At 34.9% G+C, this 25,685-nt stretch overlaps 1 protein-coding gene across 1 annotated transcript in view; it reads left to right on the forward strand.

Annotated features, from left to right (window-relative positions):
* LOC150110257 (dynein axonemal heavy chain 5-like) overlaps positions 1-25,685 on the forward strand; it is a 972,373-nt gene that overhangs the window by 111,647 nt on the left and 835,041 nt on the right. The window lies entirely within an intron of this gene.

The following is a 25,685-nucleotide window of genomic DNA, read 5'->3' on the forward strand; positions in this document are numbered from 1 at the left end:
ATATAGATCACGTTCCCCCAACCTGATATCTGATCACGCACAAATAAATAACTAAAAACTTTATTTGTGTATTTAAAAATGTATTTATCACTTTTAATTATTTAAATACAACAAATATTTTAATACAACCAAAAAAAAAAAAAAGATATTGGAATAAAATATTTATTTCTCTATTTTGGAAAACCAAAGTTAGAAAAAACAACAGATTGATTACAAACTCACAAGTTACAGGAAATGCTGGTTGATTAAAAAAAAAAAAGTTAATGTGAAATTTGGCATTGTTTGGACCTCGTGATATTTTCATAGTCAAGTTGATATGAAGAAGTGGCCAATCACAGACAATCATCCAAATGATCATTTGTAATTTGGTTTCTTAATTGATTTTTTATGATGGTCATATTTGAAAAGCGGATTCTGACAAGTATGTCGATCCGAAACACGACAGAATTTTTCATGCAATATCAGTTAATATTGGGAATTTTTCATGTGCATACTTCCAAATGACTTCATTGTTTATTGATTTTAAATGTAAACTATTCTGAATGTTTATTATCTCAAGTTCTACTTCAGCTTGGTTTATATCAAACAGCCCACTGATTTCTGTGAAATTTCTGTGATGTTCAAGTTTTCTTGAAATGGATTATTGATAAAAGATACAGTCATTTCAGTTTTATTAAAATCTTTAAATCTTGAATTTATTTCTTCCACGACTAATTCTATTTCACTAATAAATTCTTTTAAATCATAGTGAAGCATTTCTTTATTTTGTTCAAAAAATTTTAATAAATATGGGAGATGTCTAAATTCACAGTCATTTATATTTTTCTTTAATAAAAGTAAGTATTGTTGGAAAGTTTTTATCGAACTTAACATGTTAATTAAATTTTTATCTCTGCTTTGTAACTCTAAATTTAAATTGCTTAATTTTGTACAGAAATCTACTAAAAATGATAAGTGTAACAACCATCTTTTATCACTCAATTGTGGATAAATATCTCCTTTTTCATCAAGAACATTTTTTATATCGTTAATTAATACAAGAAATCTTTCTAAAAATTGACTTCTGCTGAGCCAGCAAACATTATTGTACAACAGAAGTTCCCTATCATCATTTGCCTGTAATTTAAATAACTGCCGTTGCAGGGCTTTTCCTTGAACAGAATTTACAATTTTAAATGTAAAATTGTAAATGGTACGTTAAAAAATCTGGATTGCTAAAAAACTGCATTTCATTGGCCAGTGCTTCATAATTAGGAGAATATGATGATATTCCAGTTCTTAAACAATCATCAAGATGCTCATCAATGAGTCGTGATCTATATTTTGATTTTATGATATTCATAGTTGAAAACAATGATTCGCAAAGGTATGTGGAACCGAAAAACGATTTTATCTTGTATGCTGCTCTTTTTAAGAATGGACACTTTTTTCTATCCACTAGATTCCAGAAGTTTTCATCTGTTATATGGGATTTTAGCATAATGTCATTCTGAAGATCCAAAATTTCTAGCTCCAGTTCTTCAGCATTTACTTGTACAAGCTTTGCAATGCATGCAGCTATTTCCATTATGTTTACTTGGCAAGTAAAAGGATTGATAAAAAAAGGAGATCATTGGCTCGATGATAGTAAATTCCTGAAATCTCTTTTCAAACTGTTCTTTAAGCACTTGAAAATGTTTAACCTCCCTACCGGCTAGGACGTCTATAGACGTCCAACTAAATCTGGATAAGATTCAGCCCACTTATTTAAAGAACCTGGATAAGAAGTGCAATTTGACTGTCATGTCCATTAGAAGGTGTGATAAACCCTCACGCTGAAGAGAACGGTTAATCGGATTATCTCCCGTTCGTAGCTGCCTCTCAATTGCCTATAACAAGAAACGGACTTTCTTGTTCCATGCTGGTGAACTGGATTTTAGTTATATATGAAAATAGAGAAATTATTTATATTTTTGTTTTCTCTTTTTATTGTACAATACAATTTTAATTTCTGGACAAAATAAAGGTCTTGCATAATTTCTTCACTTAAATATTGCCTTACCTTGGAGAACCAATTTAATTTTTTAATTTTTTGCGCTAATTTTTTTCTAATCGCTTGCTAGACAAAAGATTTTTCTTTGTTCTCAAAGAAATTAATTCACGATAATTATTTGAAATATTCTTTTAAAAAAAAAAAGAAAACCGGCTGCCGACGTTCCAGATTATATTAATTTTATTTTTGTACAAAACCATCGAAATCGAATAATACTTAACAGATTTCCTTTAGGACATGCTTGAGCAACTTTGCTTTATAGAGAATAACATGAAATTCTTTAATCATATTACTAAATTTTTTCTTCATGTTGTATAGTAATCTGTACTTTCACTTTCTTGGTTTCCTTGTATAGTCATTACAAAATGAAATTAACAGTTATGATTTAAATTTATATTTTCTGCATAATTCAGATATTTTATTCTCCAATTTTTAAAGTAAGCAATACATTTGCTTATTTTTATCATTCAAAATATGTATATCAAATGTGAAATTTCGTTTCCATATTTTTACAATAGAATTGAACTTTATTTCGCCTCTGATAGTTTAACCCCCCCACCCCCGTTGCATTACTATCACACACCCGAAAATGTTATGAAACATAGGTACAGTTTTTATTTAATTCGTTATTTTTCTCTAGTAATTGTTCCACATAACTTTAATTTTTCGATACTGAAACTATGTGGTGATTATTATAAATTAGCAAATTATAAATCAGACAATATACATATTTCCTGATTATTATAAATCAGGAAATTATGTGATATTCGGATATAGGTGAAATTAATATTTAAAATCACTGTCATCCTTCAAATGCAATATCAGAATAAAGAAAGTGAAAAACCTGAAGTTTCGAAATGCATTTCGAAAGCTGCTCTCGAAATGTATTGGTCTACAGACTGGATTCTGAACACGCCAATGTTTCATGATGTTATGACTGAAAAACAAATCAGTCTCATCATGAAGTATTTGCATTTTCAGAATAATGAGGAATACGATCAGGCAACACATCCTTGCCCAGTCCTCAACAAAATTTATGATTTTCTGATGAAAATCCGTCAGAAATGTAGATCACTCTACATTCCTGAGAGAGACTTGAGTATCAATGAAAGCCTTATGCCATTCAAAGGTGGACTGAAATGTAAGCAGTATATTCCCAAAAAGAAAGCGAAGTATGGAGTAAAATTTTTTATGCTTTGCGAATTGGAAAGTGGATATCTTTGGGATTTCAAACCTTATACGGGAAAGCAAACTGTAATCGAGCACGATAAATATTCAGATCTCCCCTTGTCGATGTGTGCAGTAATGCAGTTACTAGACCCTTTACTGGGGAAAGGTTACTGCATTATAATGGATAATTACTATATATGTGTCCTGAACTCGCTGATTTGCTTTTACATCATCTTACAGATAGTTATGGTACTGTAAATGCAAAAAGGCGAGATATGCCTCCAGATCTGGCTTCAGGAAAGCTATCGAAGGGGGAAATCCAAACTTATCAGCGAGGGAAAGTCTTTGCACTATATTGGAAAGACAAAAAAGATGTTTTTCTGCTATCTTCCCTGCACAATCCATCAACGGAATCCGTGGAGAAGCATGGTTTGAAGAAAGAAAAACCCACTGCTGTGTGTGCATACAACGACACTATGGGTTGAGTCGACAGGTGCGTTCAGCAGCTATCATTCTACTCTGTAATGAGGAAACAACATAAAAAATATTACAAAAAAGTGTTTGGACATGTTATTTGAATTTTGAAGTGTTTGGATTTTGTTATTTGGAACAGTTTCCTCCTGTACAAGAAAAAATGTTTGTCTACCATAACATATCTAGAATACAGAATATAAATTGCTAAAGCATTGCTGCATGCACATGCACCTTCTTCAGCAAGCAGAAAACAGGAAATCCTGCCAGACATCTGAGGTTGAACGTTGCTAACTCCAACCATTATCCTGAAAATCTACCACCAACGGCTAATAAAAAAAACCTGCACGCAAATATTATGTATGTAATAAAAAAAATATCAGAAAGGAAACAAAAATCTGGTGCCCTGAGTGTAAAACTGCTTTGTGTTTACCCTTGCTTCAAGGTGTTCCATGCTGTTCAAGAATTTTAAATTCTGAACAGTATGAAATAAAAAAAATGTTTGTTTTCAAGGCCATCAAAACAGTCCTTTTCAGGACTACAAATATTGATAGAGGGATACCCGAATGCACTGTTTCTTTTTCATCTTGAAGGCTAATTTTTAAGTTCTTTTTATGAAACAGAGAAACTGGAAAGAATATTCCTGGTAAAGTATTTCATCAAAACAATAAAAAATAATGAAATAAAATCTACCATATATATATATATATATATATATATATATATATATATATATATATAAAATGATAAACCTTTTTATGTCATGTTTATCGAAACGTTTTCATACTCAGGAGCTACCCTGAGTGTCGAGTCTTCAAAATTCGAGTCATCAGAATTCAGGGGCGGAACCCCCGAGTTATCACAATTGAAGGCGAACTGGTCTACCATACCAGAACACGGGGGGTTGGGCATAGTCCCCCCCTAGTTAATAAATGAAATATATAAATAATAACGGGAACATTTTCACTTACCAACACTCAGCACTGATGTGATATGGGTTCCAAATTTCTTGTTTCGGAGATATATATATATATATATATATATATATATATATTTATTACAAATCTCATATTTGTAGATTTAGGGACTCAAAAACATACGTGTTGAACAGATTATTTTATTAATTACAAATAAAATAAAACTTGACGTTTCGACCTGTATATCGAGGTCATCATCAGACGAATACAACTGTATACAGAACCAAGCTACGTGCTCATGCTTTCTATATCAGTAAACTAAATCTACATAGTTAATAAATCTTTTTTCTAGCCTGACCTCTAGTGATAGAAAGGAAAAACAAAAATAAATAAATAAATAAAGAAAATTATAAAAAATATATATATATATATATATATATATATATATATAAAAAATAAAAAAAATAATAAAATAATAAAAAATAATTATATATATATTATAAATAGATAAATGCAACTACAATAAACTGTTAGAGTCCTCGTGTATTAATATTCTGAATAGTTACAAAATGATTTCTTTCAGTAGCTATTGAATGTTCTAAACACTTCACCAGGTCACCAGGTTGTCTTCTTGTAGTGGGAATTTTTCTAATGCTAGTTTAGGATGTTATACAGGTTGTAGATGGGTCCTCCACATTCTTGAAATGGTGAGGCCATCATTTTTGTTGAGATTTGGGTTGTGTTTGAGCATTTCACAAGACTCTTTAAATTTTATCTCAAACCAGGTTTTGGTGCGGTGTAGGGACTTAGTATTTTTCCAGTCAATTCTATGGTATGTTTGAAGTGCATGGTCAGAAAGGCCTGTTTTACCGAAGTGGAGGTATTTAATGTGTCGTTTGTGTTCGTCTTGTCTGATTGGGATAGTTCGCCCTGTTTCCCCTATGTATGGTATGTTGCATGTGCAGTGTATTTTGTATACCCCTGGGTGTGCTAGGTATGGAAGAGGATCTTTAGAGGAACTGAGTAGGTGTCTTAGCTTATTTGGGGGTTTAAAGGTGGTTTTAATGTTGTATTTGCAAAGTGTTCTGTCTATTTTTTCAGAAATGCCTCTAACATAAGGAATGGCAATGGCATTCTTGAAATCTTTTTTGTTCTTACTGGTATCTTTATGGAGGATCTTGTGAATAGTTTTTTTATTGTATCCATTTTTGATAAATGTTTGGTTGATGATTTTGTATTCTTGGTTTAGAGCCTGTTCATTCGAACAAATAGTTAAGGCTCTGTGTTTAAGGGTGCTTATGACACCTAATTTTTGTGTTGGGTGGTGGTAAGAATTTTTGTGTATGTATTGGCCTGTGCGTGTGTAGGTTTGCAGTAAACTGAGAAGGAGAGACAGCCAGAGGGAAGACGTGTGACAAGTGTGTCTAGGAAAGGAAGAGAGTCGTTTTTTCCATTTCAATGGTGAATTGGATACGTTTGTGTTGTTTGTTTAGGTGGCTAAGGAATGTATTTAGAGCTTCGTGGCCGTGGGGCCAAATGGCGAAAATATCGTCGACATATCTGAGACAAATTTTGGGCTTTAGACATGCTGTCTCTAGAGCACGTTGCTCAAAGTCTTCCATATAAAAGTTAGCTATTGGGGGAGAAAGTGGTGAGCCCATGGCTATACATTCTTTTTGAAGGTAAAAATTGTTTTGCCATACGAAATATCCGGAGCGGAGTATGTGGGCAAAAAGGGCCGTGATATCATGTGGAAATATGTTCTGTAGTAGCAAGATTGTGACATTGATTGGGATATTGGTGAAAAGGGAAGTTATGTCAAAGCTGACTAATAAATCTTGGTCGGTGAGTGTAATGTTTTTGATTTTACTGATGAAATGTTGTGTATTTTTTATGTAGGAAGGGGACTGACCTACCAATTCCACATGATATCACGGCCCTTTTCGCCCACGTACTCCGCTCCGGATATTTCGTATGGCAAAACAATTTTTACCTTCAAAAAGAAGGTACAGCCATGGGCTCACCACTTTCTCCCCCAATAGCTAAGTTTTATGTGGAAGACTTTGAGCAACGTGCTCTAGAGACAGCATGTCTAAAGCCCAAAATTTGGCTCAGATACGTCGACGATATTTTTGCCATTTGGCCCCACGGCCGTGAAGCTCTAAATACATTCCTTAGCCACCTAAACAAACAACACAAATGTATCCAATTCACCATTGAAATGGAAAAAAACGACTCTCTTCCTTTCCTAGACACACACTTGTCACATGTCTTCCCTCTGGCTGTCTCTCCTTCTCAGTTTACCGCAAACCTACACACACAGGCCAATACATACACAAAAATTCTTACCACCACACAACACAAAAATTAGGTGTCATAAGCACCCTTACACACAGAGCGCTAACTATTTGTTCAAATGAACAGGCTCTAAACCAAGAATACAAAATCATCAACCAAACATTTATCAAAAATGGATACAATAAAAAAACTATTCACAAGATCCTCCATAAAGATACCAGTAAGACCAAAAAAGATTTCAAGAATGCTATTGCCATTCCTTATGTTAGAGGCATTTCTGAAAAAATAGACAGAACACTTCGCAAATACAACATTAAAACCAACTTTAAACCCCCAAATAAGCTAAGACACCTACTCAGTTCCTCTAAAGATCCTCTTCCACACCTAGCACACCCAGGGGTATACAAAATACACTGCACATGTAACATACCATACATAGGGGAAACAGGGCGAACTATCCCAATCAGACAAGACGAACACAAATGACACATTAAATACCTCCACTTCGGTAAAACAAGCCTTTCTGACCATGCACTCCAAACATACCATAGAATTGACTGGAAAAATACCAAGTCCCTGCACCGCACCAAAACCTGGTTTGAGAGAAAATTTAAAGAGTCTTGTGAAATGCTCAAACACAACCCAAATCTCAACAAAAATGATGGCCTCACCATTTCAAGAATGTGGAGGACCCATCTACAACCTGTATAACATCCTAAACTAGCATTAGAAAAATTCCCAGTACAAGAAGACAACCTGGTGACCTGGTGAAGTGTTTAGAACATTCAATAGCAACTGAAAGAAATCATTTTGTAACTATCCAGAATATTAATACACGAGGACTCTAACAGTTTATTGTAGTTGCATTTATCTATTTATAATATATATATAATTTTTTTTTATTATTTTATTATTTATTTTATTTTTTATATATATATATATATATATATATATTTTTTTTTATTTTTATTTTTATTTTTTTTTTTATAATTTTCTTTCTTTCTTTATTTATTTTTGTTTTTCCTTTCTATCACTAGAGGTCAGGCTAGAAAAAAGATTTATTAACTATGTAGATTTAGTTTACTGATATAGAAAGCATGAGCATGTAGCTTGGTTCTGTATACAGCTGTATTCTTCCGATGATGACCTCGATATCGGTCAAGTTTTATTTTATTTGTAATTAATAAAATAATCTGTTCAACACGTGTGTTTTTGAGTCCCTAAATCTACAAATATGAGTGCTGATCACCGTGTAACCCTAAAAGAAAGAATATATATTACAAAGTTTTGTAATAAAAATTTCTGCTACAATGAAGTTTGGCAGAATCAACAATATTATTACTACCTTATTTCTGTTTCTCGTGTAGGAGAAAAACGGTAAAATGTCACTCTTATAATTATATGAGATGTTATAATGGCAAAAATAGTAAGAAAAAAGTCATTTGCACTTTTTCTTCAAATCACAAAGAAAGAACATTGTAAATTCAGCCAGTGGAAAAGAAAATACTACATATTTTTCTCCTGTTATCTGATTTTTTTCTTGTAGTACAAAGAAGAAATCACTGCATATAACATGAAGTCTGCAGGAGGGAAAAAAATCTGGAAATTGGTTACATTATAACGAATAGAGAAATCATGTCAGAAAAATTATTCACGTGAGATTCTAATTTCAGCAGACATAACATTTTTTTCTAGATTAGATATCTAAAGTAACTGAACCTTTGCTACTATTTTACACTAAATTGAATGGGTATGTTCCCCAAGTGATTTACGTTTGTAACAGCTGTCTTGCGAACGATTTATGAAATAAATTATCTAAAATATCCGCAGATTGATTAGGTCTATACCCCCCCTCCCAACAAAAAAAGAAGATTATGAAACGCATATGCACCTTTTCTTTGAAAATAATTCAAATCCTCTTTTTCAAGATGATTATATGATTTAATTTTTAAATTTTGATAATAAAAGTGAAACTGATCATTATAAATGAAGCAATTATTTTGGCATAAATAATGTATAAGCATGTAAACGAAATATGAGTATTTCTGTTAGGATATAGGTAATCAACAATCGAAAAGGAAACAAGACATTCTTGACATATTCTGCACTACAGCCTGAGGCACTTTAGTGTTCTCCCCCTTTCTTCTCAATAGCACTGAGAGTAATAAGCCTTCAACTTTTCCTCCAGCTAAGAAGATATTACCAAGTATTTAGAAGATGTAGATTATTTCAGAAATAGCTTTCAGCAGCAGAAGAAGTAATATTTAGATTTTTTTAAAGAAAAACAAACACAAATAATACTACTGAACTTTCTTTTGTGTGTTATGCATATAAACAATTTTGCATGGTGAAAATATAGCATATTATTTCTAAAATTTCACATAATTTCAATGGACAGTAGAACAGCTGGTTTTAGATTGCAAATGAATAGAACAGAATTAGAAGCTTCAGGATACAATCTGATTGCCGTATATCTTTTGTCAAAATGGTAAAATGAAATTGATTTTGAATGCTGTCAAAAAAACTTTCAAACCTGTATAGAAATTTAGAGTAGTTATACAATTCAGTTCCAGGAGAGAATAAGGAGTGGGGGGGAGGGGGGAGCATTAGAAAATCTTCAAAATGAGCAAAAATGTTGAATCATTCCGTATATGATATTTTTCACATTATATTTTCAACATATCTACGAGGTTATGCACTAGATATTATTCGTAATATGCATAATACAAATAAATAAATAAATGACGAAGGCGAAGAAGCACTGCTAAAATATCATTGGATATAAATTTTTGATACCAAAAAAGACACGATTGGAAACCGAGTAATGCAATTTAGCATTTTAACATTTTTTTTTTTATTTTGTCTTTATGAATAACAAAAAATCGTTTCTAAATCTGAAATGTGATGATCCATATAATGCTATTTTGCTAGAAACGAAAGAAAAAGGACATATTTATTTCAATAAATATTATTTAAAAATATAAATATTTGACATAATATTTTCAAAGGAAACATTTGAAAATTCTAAAATTCGAAAAAAAATTATTCAATTATTATACGTAAAGTGAAAGAACAATCAGTGCATATCTTCCGGTGCAATCATTTGTAGAATAAAATGCACCAAATTTACTATCACTAAATAGATTCATTGCAAAGGCTGATCAGTGGTCATTTCAGGATTGATTTTTTTCGCATATGTGAAATTCGTTTCAATTTTTGGGAAGAGACACAATAAATCATTTTAGAGGCAAGAAAGGCAAATAACTTAGGACAGTGAATGAAACTCTAAGCAACACAATAGATGTAGGGGGGGAGGGGACACAAAGGTCACTCAGCAACAGTTAATCCACTAATGGCTATAGAATAGCCGTAACAAGATTAACCGCGGAGGAAGGTAATGGCATGATAAAAGGTAGAATGCCGACAAAGTTTTGATCCATGAAAAAAGCTAGGGAGTGTTGAATATTTCATCCACACCAGCTGGTTGGGAGGTTAACAAATGGTGACAAGTTAAATTGACTATCGCCTACCATTTTTTTCATATTTGGGAAATGAATGTGAGTTCCCATCTGCAGATGTGATATCCACAAATCCAGTTTTGCTTTAAATGAGTTTACAGAGCCTATCAGTTTAGCGACATGTCTATCTTTTCCTTGCAACTCCAAATTTAAAGAATTCGATTTTTCCATGATGTCTGTGAGAAAACATAAATCCAACAGCCAGTAAAAGTCATTTAGTTCATCAAAATTTTCATTTTGTCATGATGATATTTTTTTATTTCTTCAATTAAGCTTAAAAATCTTGTAAGGACTTTACCTTTACTGAGCCATTGTACTTCAGTATGCAGGATGAGATCAGGTTCTTTATCTTCAATGTCTTGCAATAGAGCCTTGAAAAGTCGGTGTTGCAAAGGGGCTGCTCGAATGGAGTTAATTATTTTTGTAACAACTTTCATAACATGTCCAAAGGGCAGTCTTTTACTGCACAAAGCTTACTGGTGGATAATACAGTGGTAGGACATAAAGTTTGGAAATGAATGATCTTTCTTGCAGAGTGCAATAAATCCAATGATATTGCCAACCATTGCTGGTGCCCCATCAGTAGTAATCACAGACAGCTTGTGCAAAGGCAAATCTATCGACTTGGCGTATATTCTGAATGTATTATAAATATATGCACCCGTTGTTCGTCCTTTCATGGGTAATATTTTCAGTAGTTCTTCTTTTACAGTGAAGTTACTAAATACCATTCTCACCATAACTGCTAACTGTGCTGTGTCTGATACATCTGTTGACTCATTAAATTGTAAAGAGAACCAGTTACATATTTCCAAGTCACTTTTTAACTGAGTTTGAATGTCCATTGAAATTACATGTATTCTTCTTATGACGGTGTTATTTGACAATTGTAACTCTTGTATTGCTACATAATCTCACGTTTATTAGAAAATCCCTCAAATAAGCAATCGGCACTAGTCAAAAATGCTTGTTTTAACAACTCGCCATCTTGGAACGTTTTTTTTCTTCTTTGCGAGCATGTGAGAAATTTTTGAAGAAGCAATGGTGGCATTTTTAGAATGCTACCACATGTCTAGTGAAAACCGACTGTTGGGCAGACAGGTTCAATTTTAGTTGATTTATTTTTTTCGTTCCTATTTCAGATTTAAGTGGATAATTCGTATTAAAAGTGGCATATTGTCTGGAAGTGACGTTCAACATTATGTTTTTTTGGAATTGCAACACTACTGTTGCACAACAAAAAACACAGTTATCTTTAAAATTAATGAAACAACATGTTTCCTCCCAGTCAGTGTTAAAATTATAAGTTCGTTGTCTTTTACTTGATTCACTCATTTTAGGATTAAAAATAAAAAAAAATCAAAATATTTCGAAAATTTAAGTACAAGACACCATTAAAATTATGCTCATATAACTAGCAACAGATAATGAACAACTTCAAATGTGCATCTACTTTACATTGTATGTGTTTAATACTCGTCATGTGTCATATAGCATGCCATGAATTGTTGCACGATGTGCACGTGATTATTTCAAACTATACAGCACACGGTTGAACAGTGGCAGGCACACACAAATTGGTCAATGGGTCCCATGGTACCCGTGGGCATAGGGTTGGGAATGCCTGTCATACACTATCTCCTTCTTCCAGTCAATATACCTGTAGTAAAGGAATATTGACTAGATATGCAAATTATTTGGGCATGCAAAAAGAAGATGATTCTATCAGGATCACCTTCTTTTTACATGCCCAACTAATTTGCCTAAACCTTTCACAATCAGTATTCTTTGCATTCCCTGGCCTATACCAGCATCCTCTCAGATATACTAACCTGTTTATTTTTCAACTTTGCACCACACAGATTCAAAATCTGTGCATGCACCATCAACTTTCACACTTTGTGGACATAATTCCCCTCCAGTCATTAACAGCGCTTCCCCCCTCCTCTTTTCACATCTCTATCCTTCTGGAAAATTATATATCCTTCTAATTCTGTTCCTGATCATATCCACCTCAGACAACCAAATTTCACTTTTTCCAATTACTTTTGGGCATACTATCTCAATCATTGCAACAAACTCAGCTGTTTTGTTTCGAATACTCTTTACATTTGTGTATAAACATAACAATTTCTGTGTATTTGAGGCCATTCTGCCAGCACCATCATTCTCTATTCTAGCTGCTATACTACACCTCTAGCTCTCTTTGGTTTGACAATTCCTGTTTCCCTGATCCTGGCTGTGATTTCCATTCCTACCTGTCTCATCCTCACCTTCATGCATTCCATCACCTGCTGCTGCAACCACATCTTCAACCTCATATTCATCTTCCTCCTGCTGTACATTTTTTTAATTTTTGTTATCCTGTTTCACAAGTAGACTGATCATTTGCTACATTAACTTCTTGACTACATTAACTTGCCTTCTCAGAAAAAATAGTCTTTCTAAATGCCCAACACCAAACCCATTTTATGGTCATAAATGTCCAGTTACAGTGATTTAGTTTTTTATTTACTTTTTATTTTATTTATCAATAGGTATAATGTAGGTTTTGCATCTCTGCATTGATGAGTTTGATATATAGTATTCAAATTTATACAAGCACTACATATTTTAGAACTTCAGGATAGGAGAATTCTTAATCCATCTTTAAGAGATAAGAGTAAAGCTCGTGTAGTACTCACAGTAAAGTTTGGTGATGGAGGAGTAATGGTGTGGGGGTGCATTCAGTTGTCCCATGAAGGCAGATCAGTACCTTGATATTCTGGATAATCAGGTGCTGCCTACACTGTGAAGTGTTTATGGAACAGATCCATTTTACTGTCAAGATGACAATGCCCATGGCACAAAGCTGCAGCTGTTATGGAATGATATGAAGAGATGGGTGGTAAACGACTGTCCTTGCCTGTGCAAAGACTTGACCCCAACCCCATCGAATACCTGTGGGACGAATTAGAGCAGCGATTGAGGTCCAGAGCAGCATGCCCTCAATTGTCACTGAACTCAGTGCTTCTTTGATGGAGGAATGGAGACAAATTCCACCTGATGTCTACTGCATATTGGTGGGAAGCCTCCCTCAAAGGATGCAGGAGGTGATCAAATTCGATATTAGGGTTCACCTGCTAGTATTAATTGTAAATTGCTAATGTGTTTAGATAATTATTGGTAGATAATATAAATCAGAGTTTGAAGGAACATATTCAGTTATTTATGAATGATTGTAAAGAGGAAAAGGGGAATAGAAAAATGGAAGTGGAATTTATACAGTTTCTAAGAGATAATTAATTGAAACAGTATGTTATAAAGGGAACAAGGGGTTTGAGAGTCCTGGAGCTGGTAACTGCATCAGAAGATATACATAACCAAGGTAAACACTCTGCCTCCAGTCAGGGATTTATGCTCAACTATAAAGATAATAATTATGACAGACTTAGAAGCCATCTTGAAGCAATGGCATGACTTGAGAAGCTACAAGGAAAGAATGTCGGTACTCCAATCGGAAGAGGTCAGGAATTGTTTGAGAAAAACAGCATCAGACTGCGTATCCTAGTTCAGGAGGATAAACCAAATTGAAAATAAGTGGCTCAATAGGGATATGAAGCAAGAGCTGGGAAAAAAAACTGTGGAGAGAATTTAAAGAAAATGTGATCAGCATGCTCATGAGCAGTATAAAATGCAAGCAAGAAGGATGACTAATATAGTAGGAAAGGCCAAATCAGATTACCAAAGAAAATGAGGCCAAAGTAAATCGAAAATAATTTTTTGCATCATGTGACAAGTAAGAGGAAAATGACTTTGGAAGGATGACTTGAATCAGTGCTAATGAGGGGAGATGACAGAGGCAACAGAAATACTTGAGTTTCTCAGTGATCATTTAACAAAGGTGTATCATCCAGGTGGAGATTTTGCAGTTGCTATTGTGACAGAGACTCATGTCAAAAGTGAGATAGATGAACAAGGGGTGCTCAGCATATTGAAAAATACAGCAGTGAGACTGGATGGCATGTTCTATGTGAATGTGCAAGAGAATTAGCATTGTCTCTGATGTTGTTCAATCTTAAGTCTCAGCTCCATCAAGATTCCAAGAGAGCAGAAAGAGAGTAAGATAGTTCCATTACATAAATTGGCTACAAGACAGAAGTAGCAAATTACAGACTGATAATATCTCAGGAATGGTGTTAAAATATTGGGAAAGCTGGATAAAGGTAAAATCCAACTGTGGGTGGATAGGAATAATACGATACTCTATAGTGTGCAGCATGGCTTTGCAGAAGGTTTGTCATGACTTATTAATTTACTCACATTTTATAGCCTAAAGTAACATTGAAACTGGATAAAGAAAATGGTTACACTATGATTCTGACAGAATACCACATCAACTTTATCATGTGGTATTCTGTCAAATGCCTTTGAATATGAAGCTGGTAGTGTAGATGTGGGGAAGGGGGTCTGACAAATAGATAGGCACCATTGAGTAACATATGTTGAAAGTTTCTTTTTCACTTGGTTAGACTATAATAAATTTAGTTTAATCCTTTATCCAAATGTGACCAAACAAAGTTTGCACCTGAAAATATCTTCAGGACTGGGGTAAGGTAGTACAACACTGGGAAACTCGTAGCAAAGGTGGACCAAGCTAACATCACTCCTATCTCAGTATCTCCCATAATGCAAAACACATCTCCTTGCAGATATGTATAATGTTATGCATTAAGGGAAGGGCCACTACCCAGACTAGTTTCGATCTTTATTGAGGTCTCTTCAGTGGGAGCCAGGCCCAGAGGTGGAGATACCAGGCAGAAGCAATGGCAGGTCATCTTTACCTATAGGAGTTGACTTGATAATATATCACCATGTATTCTGAAGGAATGTGCCAGGGAGTTGACAAATGCTTTGACATATTTTTTTAATGTGAGTCTTGCACTCGGTCAAGTTCCTAGGGAATGGAAGGAGGGCAAGATTGTGCCACTTCATAAAGAGGTGATCGAACTCAAGCATCAAACTATAGGCCTATCTGTGTATCAGGTGTTGTGGTTAAGTTGTTTGAGAAGCTTGTGAGGACTAGGATCCAGAATTGGGTTGACAACAATGGTTTTATCTTTGATGAATAGCATGGATTTGCTAAAGGGAGGTCACGTTTTAGTAATCTACTTACTTATTACAATAAAGTGACTGCTTCCTTGGACAGAGAAGAAGGATACACAGAAATATACTTGGATTTCGCAGAGGCTTTGATAGATTCTCATGATAAGTTGACAGTCAAACTAGAGCAGATGAGGTTGATATTAGATTAGTGCATTGGATTGGAGACTGGCTATCTGATATGTATCAAAAAGTTGTGTATGGGGGAGCGATATCCAGGAAAGTCACTAGTAGAGTGCCTCAGGGGATCTGTTTTAGGGCCATTACTGTTTAATTTGTATATTAACGATATAGGTGAAGATTTGAATGGAGATATTTAGTTGTTTGCAGATGATGCAAAGTTGGGATGAACCATGAAGAGTAGAGAAGATGTTGTGGCCTTATAAGAGGACTTGAATAAATTGAGTGATTGGGCACGGAAATGGGGATATGAGTTCAACGTTGCAAAATGCAAGGTTTTAAAATTTGGAAAACAAAGATGGGATGCAGAATTTATGCTTGGTAAGAATATATTGTTGTAGGTGTAGGAAATAAGAGATCTGGGTGTGATAGTGGATAAGGATTTGAAATTTAGGGGAAACATAGCCAAAATTGTGAAGATAACACAAAGGCTTCTGGGAATGATGCCGAGGACACTGACTTGTAGAATTGGGGAGATTCTTGTTCCATTGTATAAGGCTTTGATTAGGCCACACATAGACTATTGTGCCCAGATTTGGTCATCACCTGGTTTTCAGAAGGATAAAGAGATGTTGGAAAGGGTCCAAAGGCAACTGACTAAGGTAATTTCCTCACACTCGACATTCCAGAGGAATGTCGAGTGTGAGGAAAGATTGAGAAGATGTAATTTGCAGAGTCTGGTGGAGAGGAGGAAAAGGGGGGAGATATGATAGAGACCTATAAGTTGGTAAGGGGTTGTTATAGGATCAATGCTGGAGAAGTTCTACAGAAAATAGTGGGAGATCGGGGAGAACTAGAGGTCATCCCTGGAAACTGTATAAAGAGGGTGAGAGGAGTGAGAAACAGGTTTTGTTCGTGCAGAGTTGTAAATGATTGGAATGCCTTACCTGAGAGTGTGGTGTCTTCGAGGAGTTTGAGTGTGTTTAAGACACGGTATGATGAGCTGTGTGTGTGTGTGATAAAAGCATCTCCCAGATGAGTCTTTGACTCGATGAGGTCTTGGGGAAATAATAATAATAAAGGTGATCTAAATATCCTGCAGGATAATTTAAATAAATTGTGAAAAGGTCACATATTGAGTATCACGTTGATGTACTGGATTGTGAGAAGTGATGAGGCTAGGATCCTAGAGGTGATGGACAGAGTGAAGTTCAGCGAGCATACACAATTTGTTAAAATAGCCCAGAGGATTGGATGCAGACAAAACATTGTGATTGATTGATCTCATCCATCCCTTTAGGACAGGTAGAGTTCCCTAATGAGGGGTTCATGACTAAATCAATGCGGCCAGTTCATCACTTCTTGCTGCATCCCCCAAAGGTAGTGTTCATGACTGTAATCCATGTGTGTGTTTACGGGGCCAGTTTGCCTGCTTGCTAGATGAAAAATCCCAGATAAACTGGCAGAAAAAACCCTGCTATCCATGACCAAGACCGGCTAACTTGGATATGGCTGAGGAAGCTCCTTAAGCTCCTCATATCGTCAATGGGAATCGAGCCTAGGATACTAGGTTCGATTCCCATTGGAATCGAACCTAGTATCCTAGGTTCGATATGGTTGTGATATGCAAAGTCATATGGTTGTGAAGTGCAAAGCCACTAGACTAACTGTTTTAATAAGGAAATACTGTGAGCAGACATATGAATTCAAAAATATAATGACGGAATAACTCACGTAAATTATTATTTAATAGTATAATTTTCGCCTGTGTATTGAAGGCATCTTTAGTGCATTTATAAAGCTAATTGAACAATAACTGACAATTCCAAAGGGCACCACCTAAGTAACTAATGTAAGATAACTAAATAGTTCAATATATTTCCTAACTAAAATATATATATAAATATATATGTATTCAGTGCTTTTTTTCTGGAAAAAAAAGGTGCCGGTACTCATCACGAAGTTGTTATTATAGCAACTACCACACTTTTAACATATCCTCTGATATACCTTCATCATCTCTAGATCGCTTCTTTCTTTTGGTATCAACTGCAGAATGATGACCTCAGAGCAGCCATGAGTCCACATATTTGCTAGGGTTGAACTGGGTCAGAGGAGGTCCTACTATTGTGATGAACATCAGTGCAGAAGTTGTCTGTACAAGCGTAGATGACCTAGATGAACTTACTATAAGATTCATCTGAGAGAAACCCCTTTCACATTCACTGGAAAATATTGCAATTGTGCCTGAAGTGTGCTTTAGAGGAAGTAGTATATCCAGGACTTTATTTTCTTGAAGATATTCACGGAAACCACGAACTGCTTCTCTTTCATTTAAGCGAAATTTGTGTGCTAACTTTTTAATTTCAGCTTCACCAAATGTTAGATGCTTCCCAGGATTTTCTGGCCAATACTTGGAATCTAAAATCTTAGCATATTTAGGCAAATCAGCATCATCTCCTAAGTAGATGCTTTCCAACAGCTTCTTTCAGACTTTTATAGAAAGCAGATGAACTTATTTCAGGACTATGTCTTTCATTTTTGTGGAGCTCAATCCCTTTGAACTTCATGTTCTTCTGACTTTGAAGAGAAATACTATTGTACCGACCAGGATTTTCAATTCTTTCTTCAAAAAGTTAAACTGTATTCTTTATCTTCCTGTCTACTTTGTACAAGTCAATATTTCTTTCTTGTAAATCTAGACTTAGTTCACTAAGTTCTTGGAGAACATCACACATAAGGCCCAAATCAAGAACAAACTCACATGACATTATTTTTCTTAAGAGGCCCTCATAAAGAAAGCGACCTGTTTTATTTCTTCTTTTGCTGTCTTCTTTTACCTTCAGAAAGTGATGGACGAGGGCTTCAAAGTCTTGCCACACTGCAGAAACAGTGTGAAAGCTAGATGCAACCCAGCGAGTACTTAAAATTCTGCCAGTTTTAAGAAGTTGAAGTTCTAGAGTCGCTGCACATTCCTGTAGTTCTCTAGCATTCTTAGGTGAAGCATGATAAGTCACATAAAGTTTGTCCATGAAACTCTTAAATCGATTCACTCCTGTCACATTGTTCCCTCTGTCACTAACAGACAATTCTGCACAACAAACAACATGACAGCACCATCACAAATTACAGACAATAAATACTCCTTTAAGTAATCTTCAGATAATCCTAAACACTCAAGATGACTAATTAAAGAGTTTAGAATTCCTTTAGCAATTACATCTGATAATTCGATCAAGTCTAGGAAAAAACTCACAGGAGCCTAAACTTCAGGAAGAACTACACAAACAATAACAATCAATGTTGTTGTGTTAATATGTTAAGTAACGATATTTTGTTCTTGGAGTTCACTATATTAATGTTTTTCTCATTTCATTTGCGATATGGCTCACAATGTTAATGCAAGCATTTGTGGAATGAAGAATATATCCCATGTCTAGGCCATTTTCCTGTAAATTTATTTCATCTTCAAAGTTGTTAAATGATTGATTTCTCCTCGTAACTTTGTAAGCTGTTCGAAACACTTTTCCTGTTACGTCTTTATTATGAGACAAAGTATTTAGGAAAACTTTATCTAATGTTTAGTTTTTTGCTTCAGATTTTATTTTTTGGCATGCTTTGTGCGCTGCACGCTCCTTATAATCGTAAATCTTTTTCTTAATTTACCATTACCGCATTAACTGTTGTTTGCGAGATTCTCAAAAATGACTGATTTTGCCATTTGCCCACTTCACTGAAATTTTTGTTCCCATGTGTTTATTGATGACAAGACTTCCGATATCACGACACACTTCACAGCCCAACATTTTATTCTTGACATACAGCCACTCGTTTCTCTCGCAGAAGTCATTTTTCTGCAAAAGTGTCCAACATTCGGTCCAATCATTATCAGAATCTGCTTCCTTTTGACCATGTGGATCTTTGGTCTTGGTTTCGTGATCCTCATCACTAAGTGTATTTCCAGTGCTAATTTTCTGTTTTACAGGATCACAAGTAGATTCAACAATTTCTGCTTCTTCAACCTCTTTTTACTCATTGGCATAAAGTTACTACTTATTTTACTCATTTTGAACAATGATTGTACTGATTTAAATTAGATTAATTCAAAACTTATGTGAACACTTGCCTGTTGCAGAGTGAATATAGAACAGATAAACTGATATTGGAAACAATCGGAAGTGAACACAACTTTCTGTTTCCAGTAGCGTACCAACCTATGAAACAGGAAAGCAAGGTACCAACTTATGAGTAACCAAAACTGAAAATTCAATTCATGAACACAATATCATCTACAGAAATATTTGTAATACATTTTGCTATCAATAAATTGCAAATTTTTACAAATTTTAAGAAAAAAAAGGTGCCGGTACTGCATACTGTTGCGCACCGCCAGAAAAAAAACACTGTATATATTATATATTTTTATTAGCTGATCTTATCTATATATATATATATATATATATATATATATAGATAAGATCAGCAAATCTTTCCTAACTTTTTAATGTATAATTTTTTTTTCAAATGTATAACAACCGTGTAAAAGCTGATCATCACATATATATATATATATATATATATATATATATGTTAAAGATACCAAGCTATTTTAAACCTGGTTTTACTCCATTTCCTAAGTAAGCAAACAAGTAGGCAAGTCAAGTTTGCGGCTGCACATATTGGAAGTCTAGCTGACCCTCAAAGTAGTGCAAGTCAAGGCAACTCATGGTAAAAGTAGAATAAGCTCTGATCACTATTCTTAATATTTACCCTTAATGCACAGCCCATCTCCTTGAGGAGATGTATGATGCTATGTATTAAAGGCAAGGGGCCACTACCCAGACCGGTTTCGACCTTTATTGAGGTCTCATCAGTGGGAGCCAGGCTAGAAACACCAAGATTTTAGAAATACAGAGCTTATAAGTATTTTACCAGAACAAGTTATCATAAGGTGTTTTAACCTTATTAAATAAAAATCTCTGGATGAGATATAAATGTAAAAAATATTTGTCTAAAAATTGTTTGTCTGTTTGCTTACTTGGGAAATGGAGTGAAACCAGGTTTAAAATAGCTTGGTATCTTTCACATTTATTATACCCAAGGTAAAATACTTTTTACATTTATATCTCATCCAGAGATTTTTATTTAATAAGGTTAAAACACCTTATGGTAACTTAAGGTAAAATACTTTATATATATATATATATATATATATATATATATATATATATAAAATATATTTTTTTTTAGTTAGGAAATTTATTGATTTCTTTAGTTATCTTACATTAGCTACTTAGGTGGCGCCCTCTGGAATTGTCGGTTATTGTTCAGTTAGCTTTAGAAATGTACTGAAGATGCCTGAGATACACAGGTGAAAATTATACTATTAAATAATAATATACGTCAGTTATTCCGTTATTGTATTTTTGAACTAGGCTAATTGCACGACCATTGGTTTAAAAAAGTCACATATTGAGTATGACATTGATGCACTGGATTGTGGGAAGTGATGAGGCTAGAGTCCTAGAGATGATGGACAGAGTGAAGTTGAGAGAGCATGCAAAATTTGGTAAAATAGCTCAAAGAATTGGATGCAGACAAAACATGCTGACAAATAAAGATTGGGAGGTTATTATCCCTCTTTATAAGGATGATTCAGCTCCATCTTTACTGTTGTGCACAGATTTGGTCACCCGGGTTTCTTGGAAGATCAGGAGGTGGTAGAGAGGATTCAGAGACAAGTGACCAAGCTGGTCATTGGTCTGTGGAATGCTCCCTATGAGAATAGATTGAGGATGTATGGGTTGCAAATTTTATTTAATAGGTAGAAAATAGAGGACATGATATAAACTTATAAAAGATTACAGGGATTTTATAAAATCGACAGAGGAAAATTTTCAATACATGATAAATATAGAGAGAATAAGGGGATTATCTGTGGAAGTTGTGTAAGAGTGTGGTTAGTAAGGGTGTGCAGTTTAGATTTTTTGTGTGGAGATTGGTGAATGAGTGGAACAGTCCTTTGTTCTTTACAAAGTAGTTTTCGGGATTAGCCACCAGCACGATGACATCATTCATGTCTGTTTTTGGTACCTTTTTCTAACATCACATGACCTTGCAACCTCTTGATGTTGCTTCATCATTGCAATAATCTGGGTTAATCCCTTACTTATTGTTTTACATATAGCTCAATATAATTGATATTTATGCAGTTTTATAACAGAATTATTCACTCGTTTTAGTACAATATAACTTCTAAATTCAAAATATTCAGAAAATCCTGTCAAATTGAATGCAAAAAAAAAATTTACAAATTTTAATCATGCAAGAGATTTTACAGTAGAAGTAGGGAGATTCTTGTTCCATTGTATAAGGCTTTGAATGTGCCCAAATTTGGTCACCTGGTTTTCAAAAGGATAGGGTCTAGAAAGAGGTCTAGAGGCAACTGACTAAGGTAGTTTCTAACCTCTGGAATGTCGAATATGAGGAAAGCTTGAGAAGATGCAATTTACAGAATGTAGTGGATAGGAGGAAGAGGGGAGATATGATAGAGAAAAGGGGTTGTTATAGGATCAGTGTTGGAGAGGTTCTACAGAAAACAGTTGGAGATCAGGGAAGAACCAGAGGTCATCCCTAGAAATTGTATAAAGAGGGTGTAAGCAGGGGAGTGAGAAGTGGGTTTTTTGTATGCAGAGTTTTGAATGATTGAAATGCCTTGCCTGAGAGTGGTGTCTGCAGAGAATTTGTGTGTTTAAGGTGCAGCTTGATGAGCTGTGTATGATAAATGGACCTCCTAGATGAGGCTTTGACTCCATCAGATCTTGGGTAATAATAATAAGAAGAAGAAGAATTTCTTGGCATCTTTAATTTATAGTATAACCAAGTTGAAAAACTTCCAACAATTCAGTTCAGTGTTTGCTAAGTGCAATATCATGAACTTTGATCTTGAACTGATCATCTGCATAATGATCAGTTTAAGATCTGATCATTATGCCGTGATCAGAGATATATGATCACTGCATATCCTCTGAAAATGGATTTTCCTAGGATATGTAGTGAGATGTATTATATCACTGGTGGAACTGTACTCTAGGGTGGAGGTGTCAAAGGACTTTGGGTTGATTGTGAATAAGGAGTTGATGTTCAGGGGGACATATTGAATAATTTGTGAAAGTCACTTAGAGGCCTGCTGCTATAATAAGAAGGACATCATTGACAAGAATGGATGAGATGATGTTGCATTATTTCATTCATGTCACAACTGGATTATTTTGCACTGATCTAGATATATGAGGGATAAGGAAATCGTAGGAAGGTCATCTGAAATTGAGTAACCAACAGTATCTTCTGATTGTTGAATGATGGTTGTCAAGGTCAACTGATATAACATGATTTGTAAAGCTTGGCAGATAGGATGCAGAGAAATGATGATAAGAGATATGTTGTACAGAACTGGTTGTGGCAGTGCTAGGAGAACAATAGGTCATCACTAGAACCTCACAGTACATGTTATTTATTTTCATGGTATTGATGACAACACAAAATGGTAATAAAATATTATTTATCAACTTATTTGTTGATATTTTGCTGTTCTTGTGACTGGGAAGAACTGTTGACATCCACCTTGGTGAACTAAGGAATACATCAGACACTATTGTTATAGCAAGTTGGGCCTAACAGACCATGCCTTGGATATCCCTTCATACAGGATTAAATGGGAAAAAACATAAGTGCTACACAAAAGAATCAACAGAAGCTTTAAAACATATTCCAAACCTCAACAAGTATTGCTGTATAAATTTGCTAAAATTCTGGGAGACAGTCATTTTAAGATCTAATTAATATTTATTTTCTCTCTTTTTTCTACATAGATGGCACCCAATTATGCTTTAGTTCCTTGTGCTGTCCGTTGCAATTTTTTTTTTTTTTTTAACTAATCCCACTGTTATACCAAACTGTTGTTGTTTTGCATACTCTAACAAACTGTTTTTGTGCTCTGAAGATGCTGGATATAATACCAGCAAAATATCAGCAAATAAGATAATAAATATTATTTTCTTATCATTCTGTGCTGTCATCAATACCATGAAAATAAATAACATCACTAGAAACTGTCTGTTTCTCTTGTTAGTATGGAAGGGTGCTGACTTTTTGCATGAAGAGTGCTTGATGAGTGAGTGGAATGCATTGCCAAAATAAATGATGGGTGCATTAACACTAAATGCTGTTTAATGCAAGGTACAGAATATAAATATATAGTGGACCAGACAGTCTAGTTGGTAGAGTGGTTAGTGTACCTTCTCTCCAACCAGTAGGCTGCGGGTTCAAATCCCATTGTGGTTATGGATATTTCTGATTGTCTTTAGATGGGAGATAAATTTCATCGCCCTGGTAGAGACTGCTAGCCTGTTTATTGGAGGCCTTGAAGTGACTTGAAAAAAAGGCTCCATAAAAAATCCTTACCTCACCTGCAGTACCAAATGTACTATAGGTTTACAAATAACCTTTCATAGGTGAGAGCAACATAAAAAAAATACATACATATACACTATCTGATCAGAAGTATCCAACTTCCCCCTCCTTTCTAATTCGTAAACTGACATCTGGATGTCACTACGACCTCACTTATCAGTATAAAAGGAGGCACGGAGCTGTGTGTTGTTCAGCGATAAGAAGTACGAGTAGAATGGGTAGGTCAGGAGGGCTCAGTGACCTCAAACATGGACTAGCTATTGGTTGCCATATCAGTAAGAAATCTGTCAGAGACATTTCAACCCTCCTCAAGTTGCCCAAGTCAGCAGTTGGTGATGTGATTGTGAAGTGGAAAAGTGAAGGCACAACCACAACAAAACCACGGTTGGATAGGTCACGTTTAATGACAGACAGGCATTGAGCATAGAAGAAGGTGGTTCATGGAAATCGCCAGACATCGTGTGAAACAATTCACTCAGGAGTTACACAATGCTACTAACTGTCCAGCTGGCACCATCCATGACTGTGCGTCAAGAGTTAAGAGGAATGGGGTTGCATGGTTGAGCAACTGCCCATAAACCAAACATTTCACCTGTGAACGGTCAGTACAGTGGTGTAAAGAGCGATGCCACTGGACATTTGACAACTGGAAACTTGTAATTTGGGTGATGATTCACGCTTTTTCATGTGGCAGTCCGATGGGAGGGTCTGGGTGTGACGAATGGCTGGAGAATGATTCCTGCAAGTGTGTGTAGTGCCAACAGTGAAATTTGGAGAAGGTAGCGTTACAGTGTGGAGGTATTTTTCATGGAATGCATTTGGCCCTCTCGTAACACTACACAGAAATCTAAATGCAGAAGGGTACAAGGACATTTTGACCTGTTTCGTACTGTTTACAGTAGAAGATCAATTCAATAATGACTATTGTCTGTATCAGCATGAGAATGCTACCTACTATAAAGCAAGGTCTGTGAGGGAATGGTTTGTGGACAATAATGTTCCAGAAATGGACTGGCCACCCAATGCTCTGATCTGAATCCCATAGAACACCTTTGTGATGAATTAGAATGCTGACTTCTCTCCAGACCTCAACGACCCACATCACAAACTGCTCTGGCTATAGCTCTTCAGGAAGAATGGGCTGCCATTCCTTCAGAGACATTCTGATGCCTAGTAACAAGTCTCCCTAGCAGAGTTAGAGCTGTCATAGAAGCAAAGGGTGGACTCACCCCGTATTGATATCCACTACTGGTCGCAGGGAAAGTCTATTACAGTTTTGAGTAGGTTTCTGGATACTTTTGATCATATATATATATATATATATATATATATATATATATATATAAATGTATATATATTGTAGGACATTATGAGACTACATGTCAAATAGTAAAGCGATCTTGGTTTATAAATACATATCATATATTTAAATTATACAGTTAAGAATAATTAATCATTGTGTTTCTTCATATTATTTTGTTTTGATTTGATCTTATATTAAATATAAGTTGTTATAGAGTATCATTTAAAAAATGTCTATCATCT

The sequence above is a fragment of the Typopeltis vanoorti genome, chromosome 1 (assembly GCF_054136105.1).
Source record: "Typopeltis vanoorti isolate ZY-2024b chromosome 1, IOZ_Tvanoo_1.0, whole genome shotgun sequence".
Classification (NCBI taxonomy): Eukaryota; Metazoa; Arthropoda; class Arachnida; order Uropygi; family Thelyphonidae; genus Typopeltis; species Typopeltis vanoorti.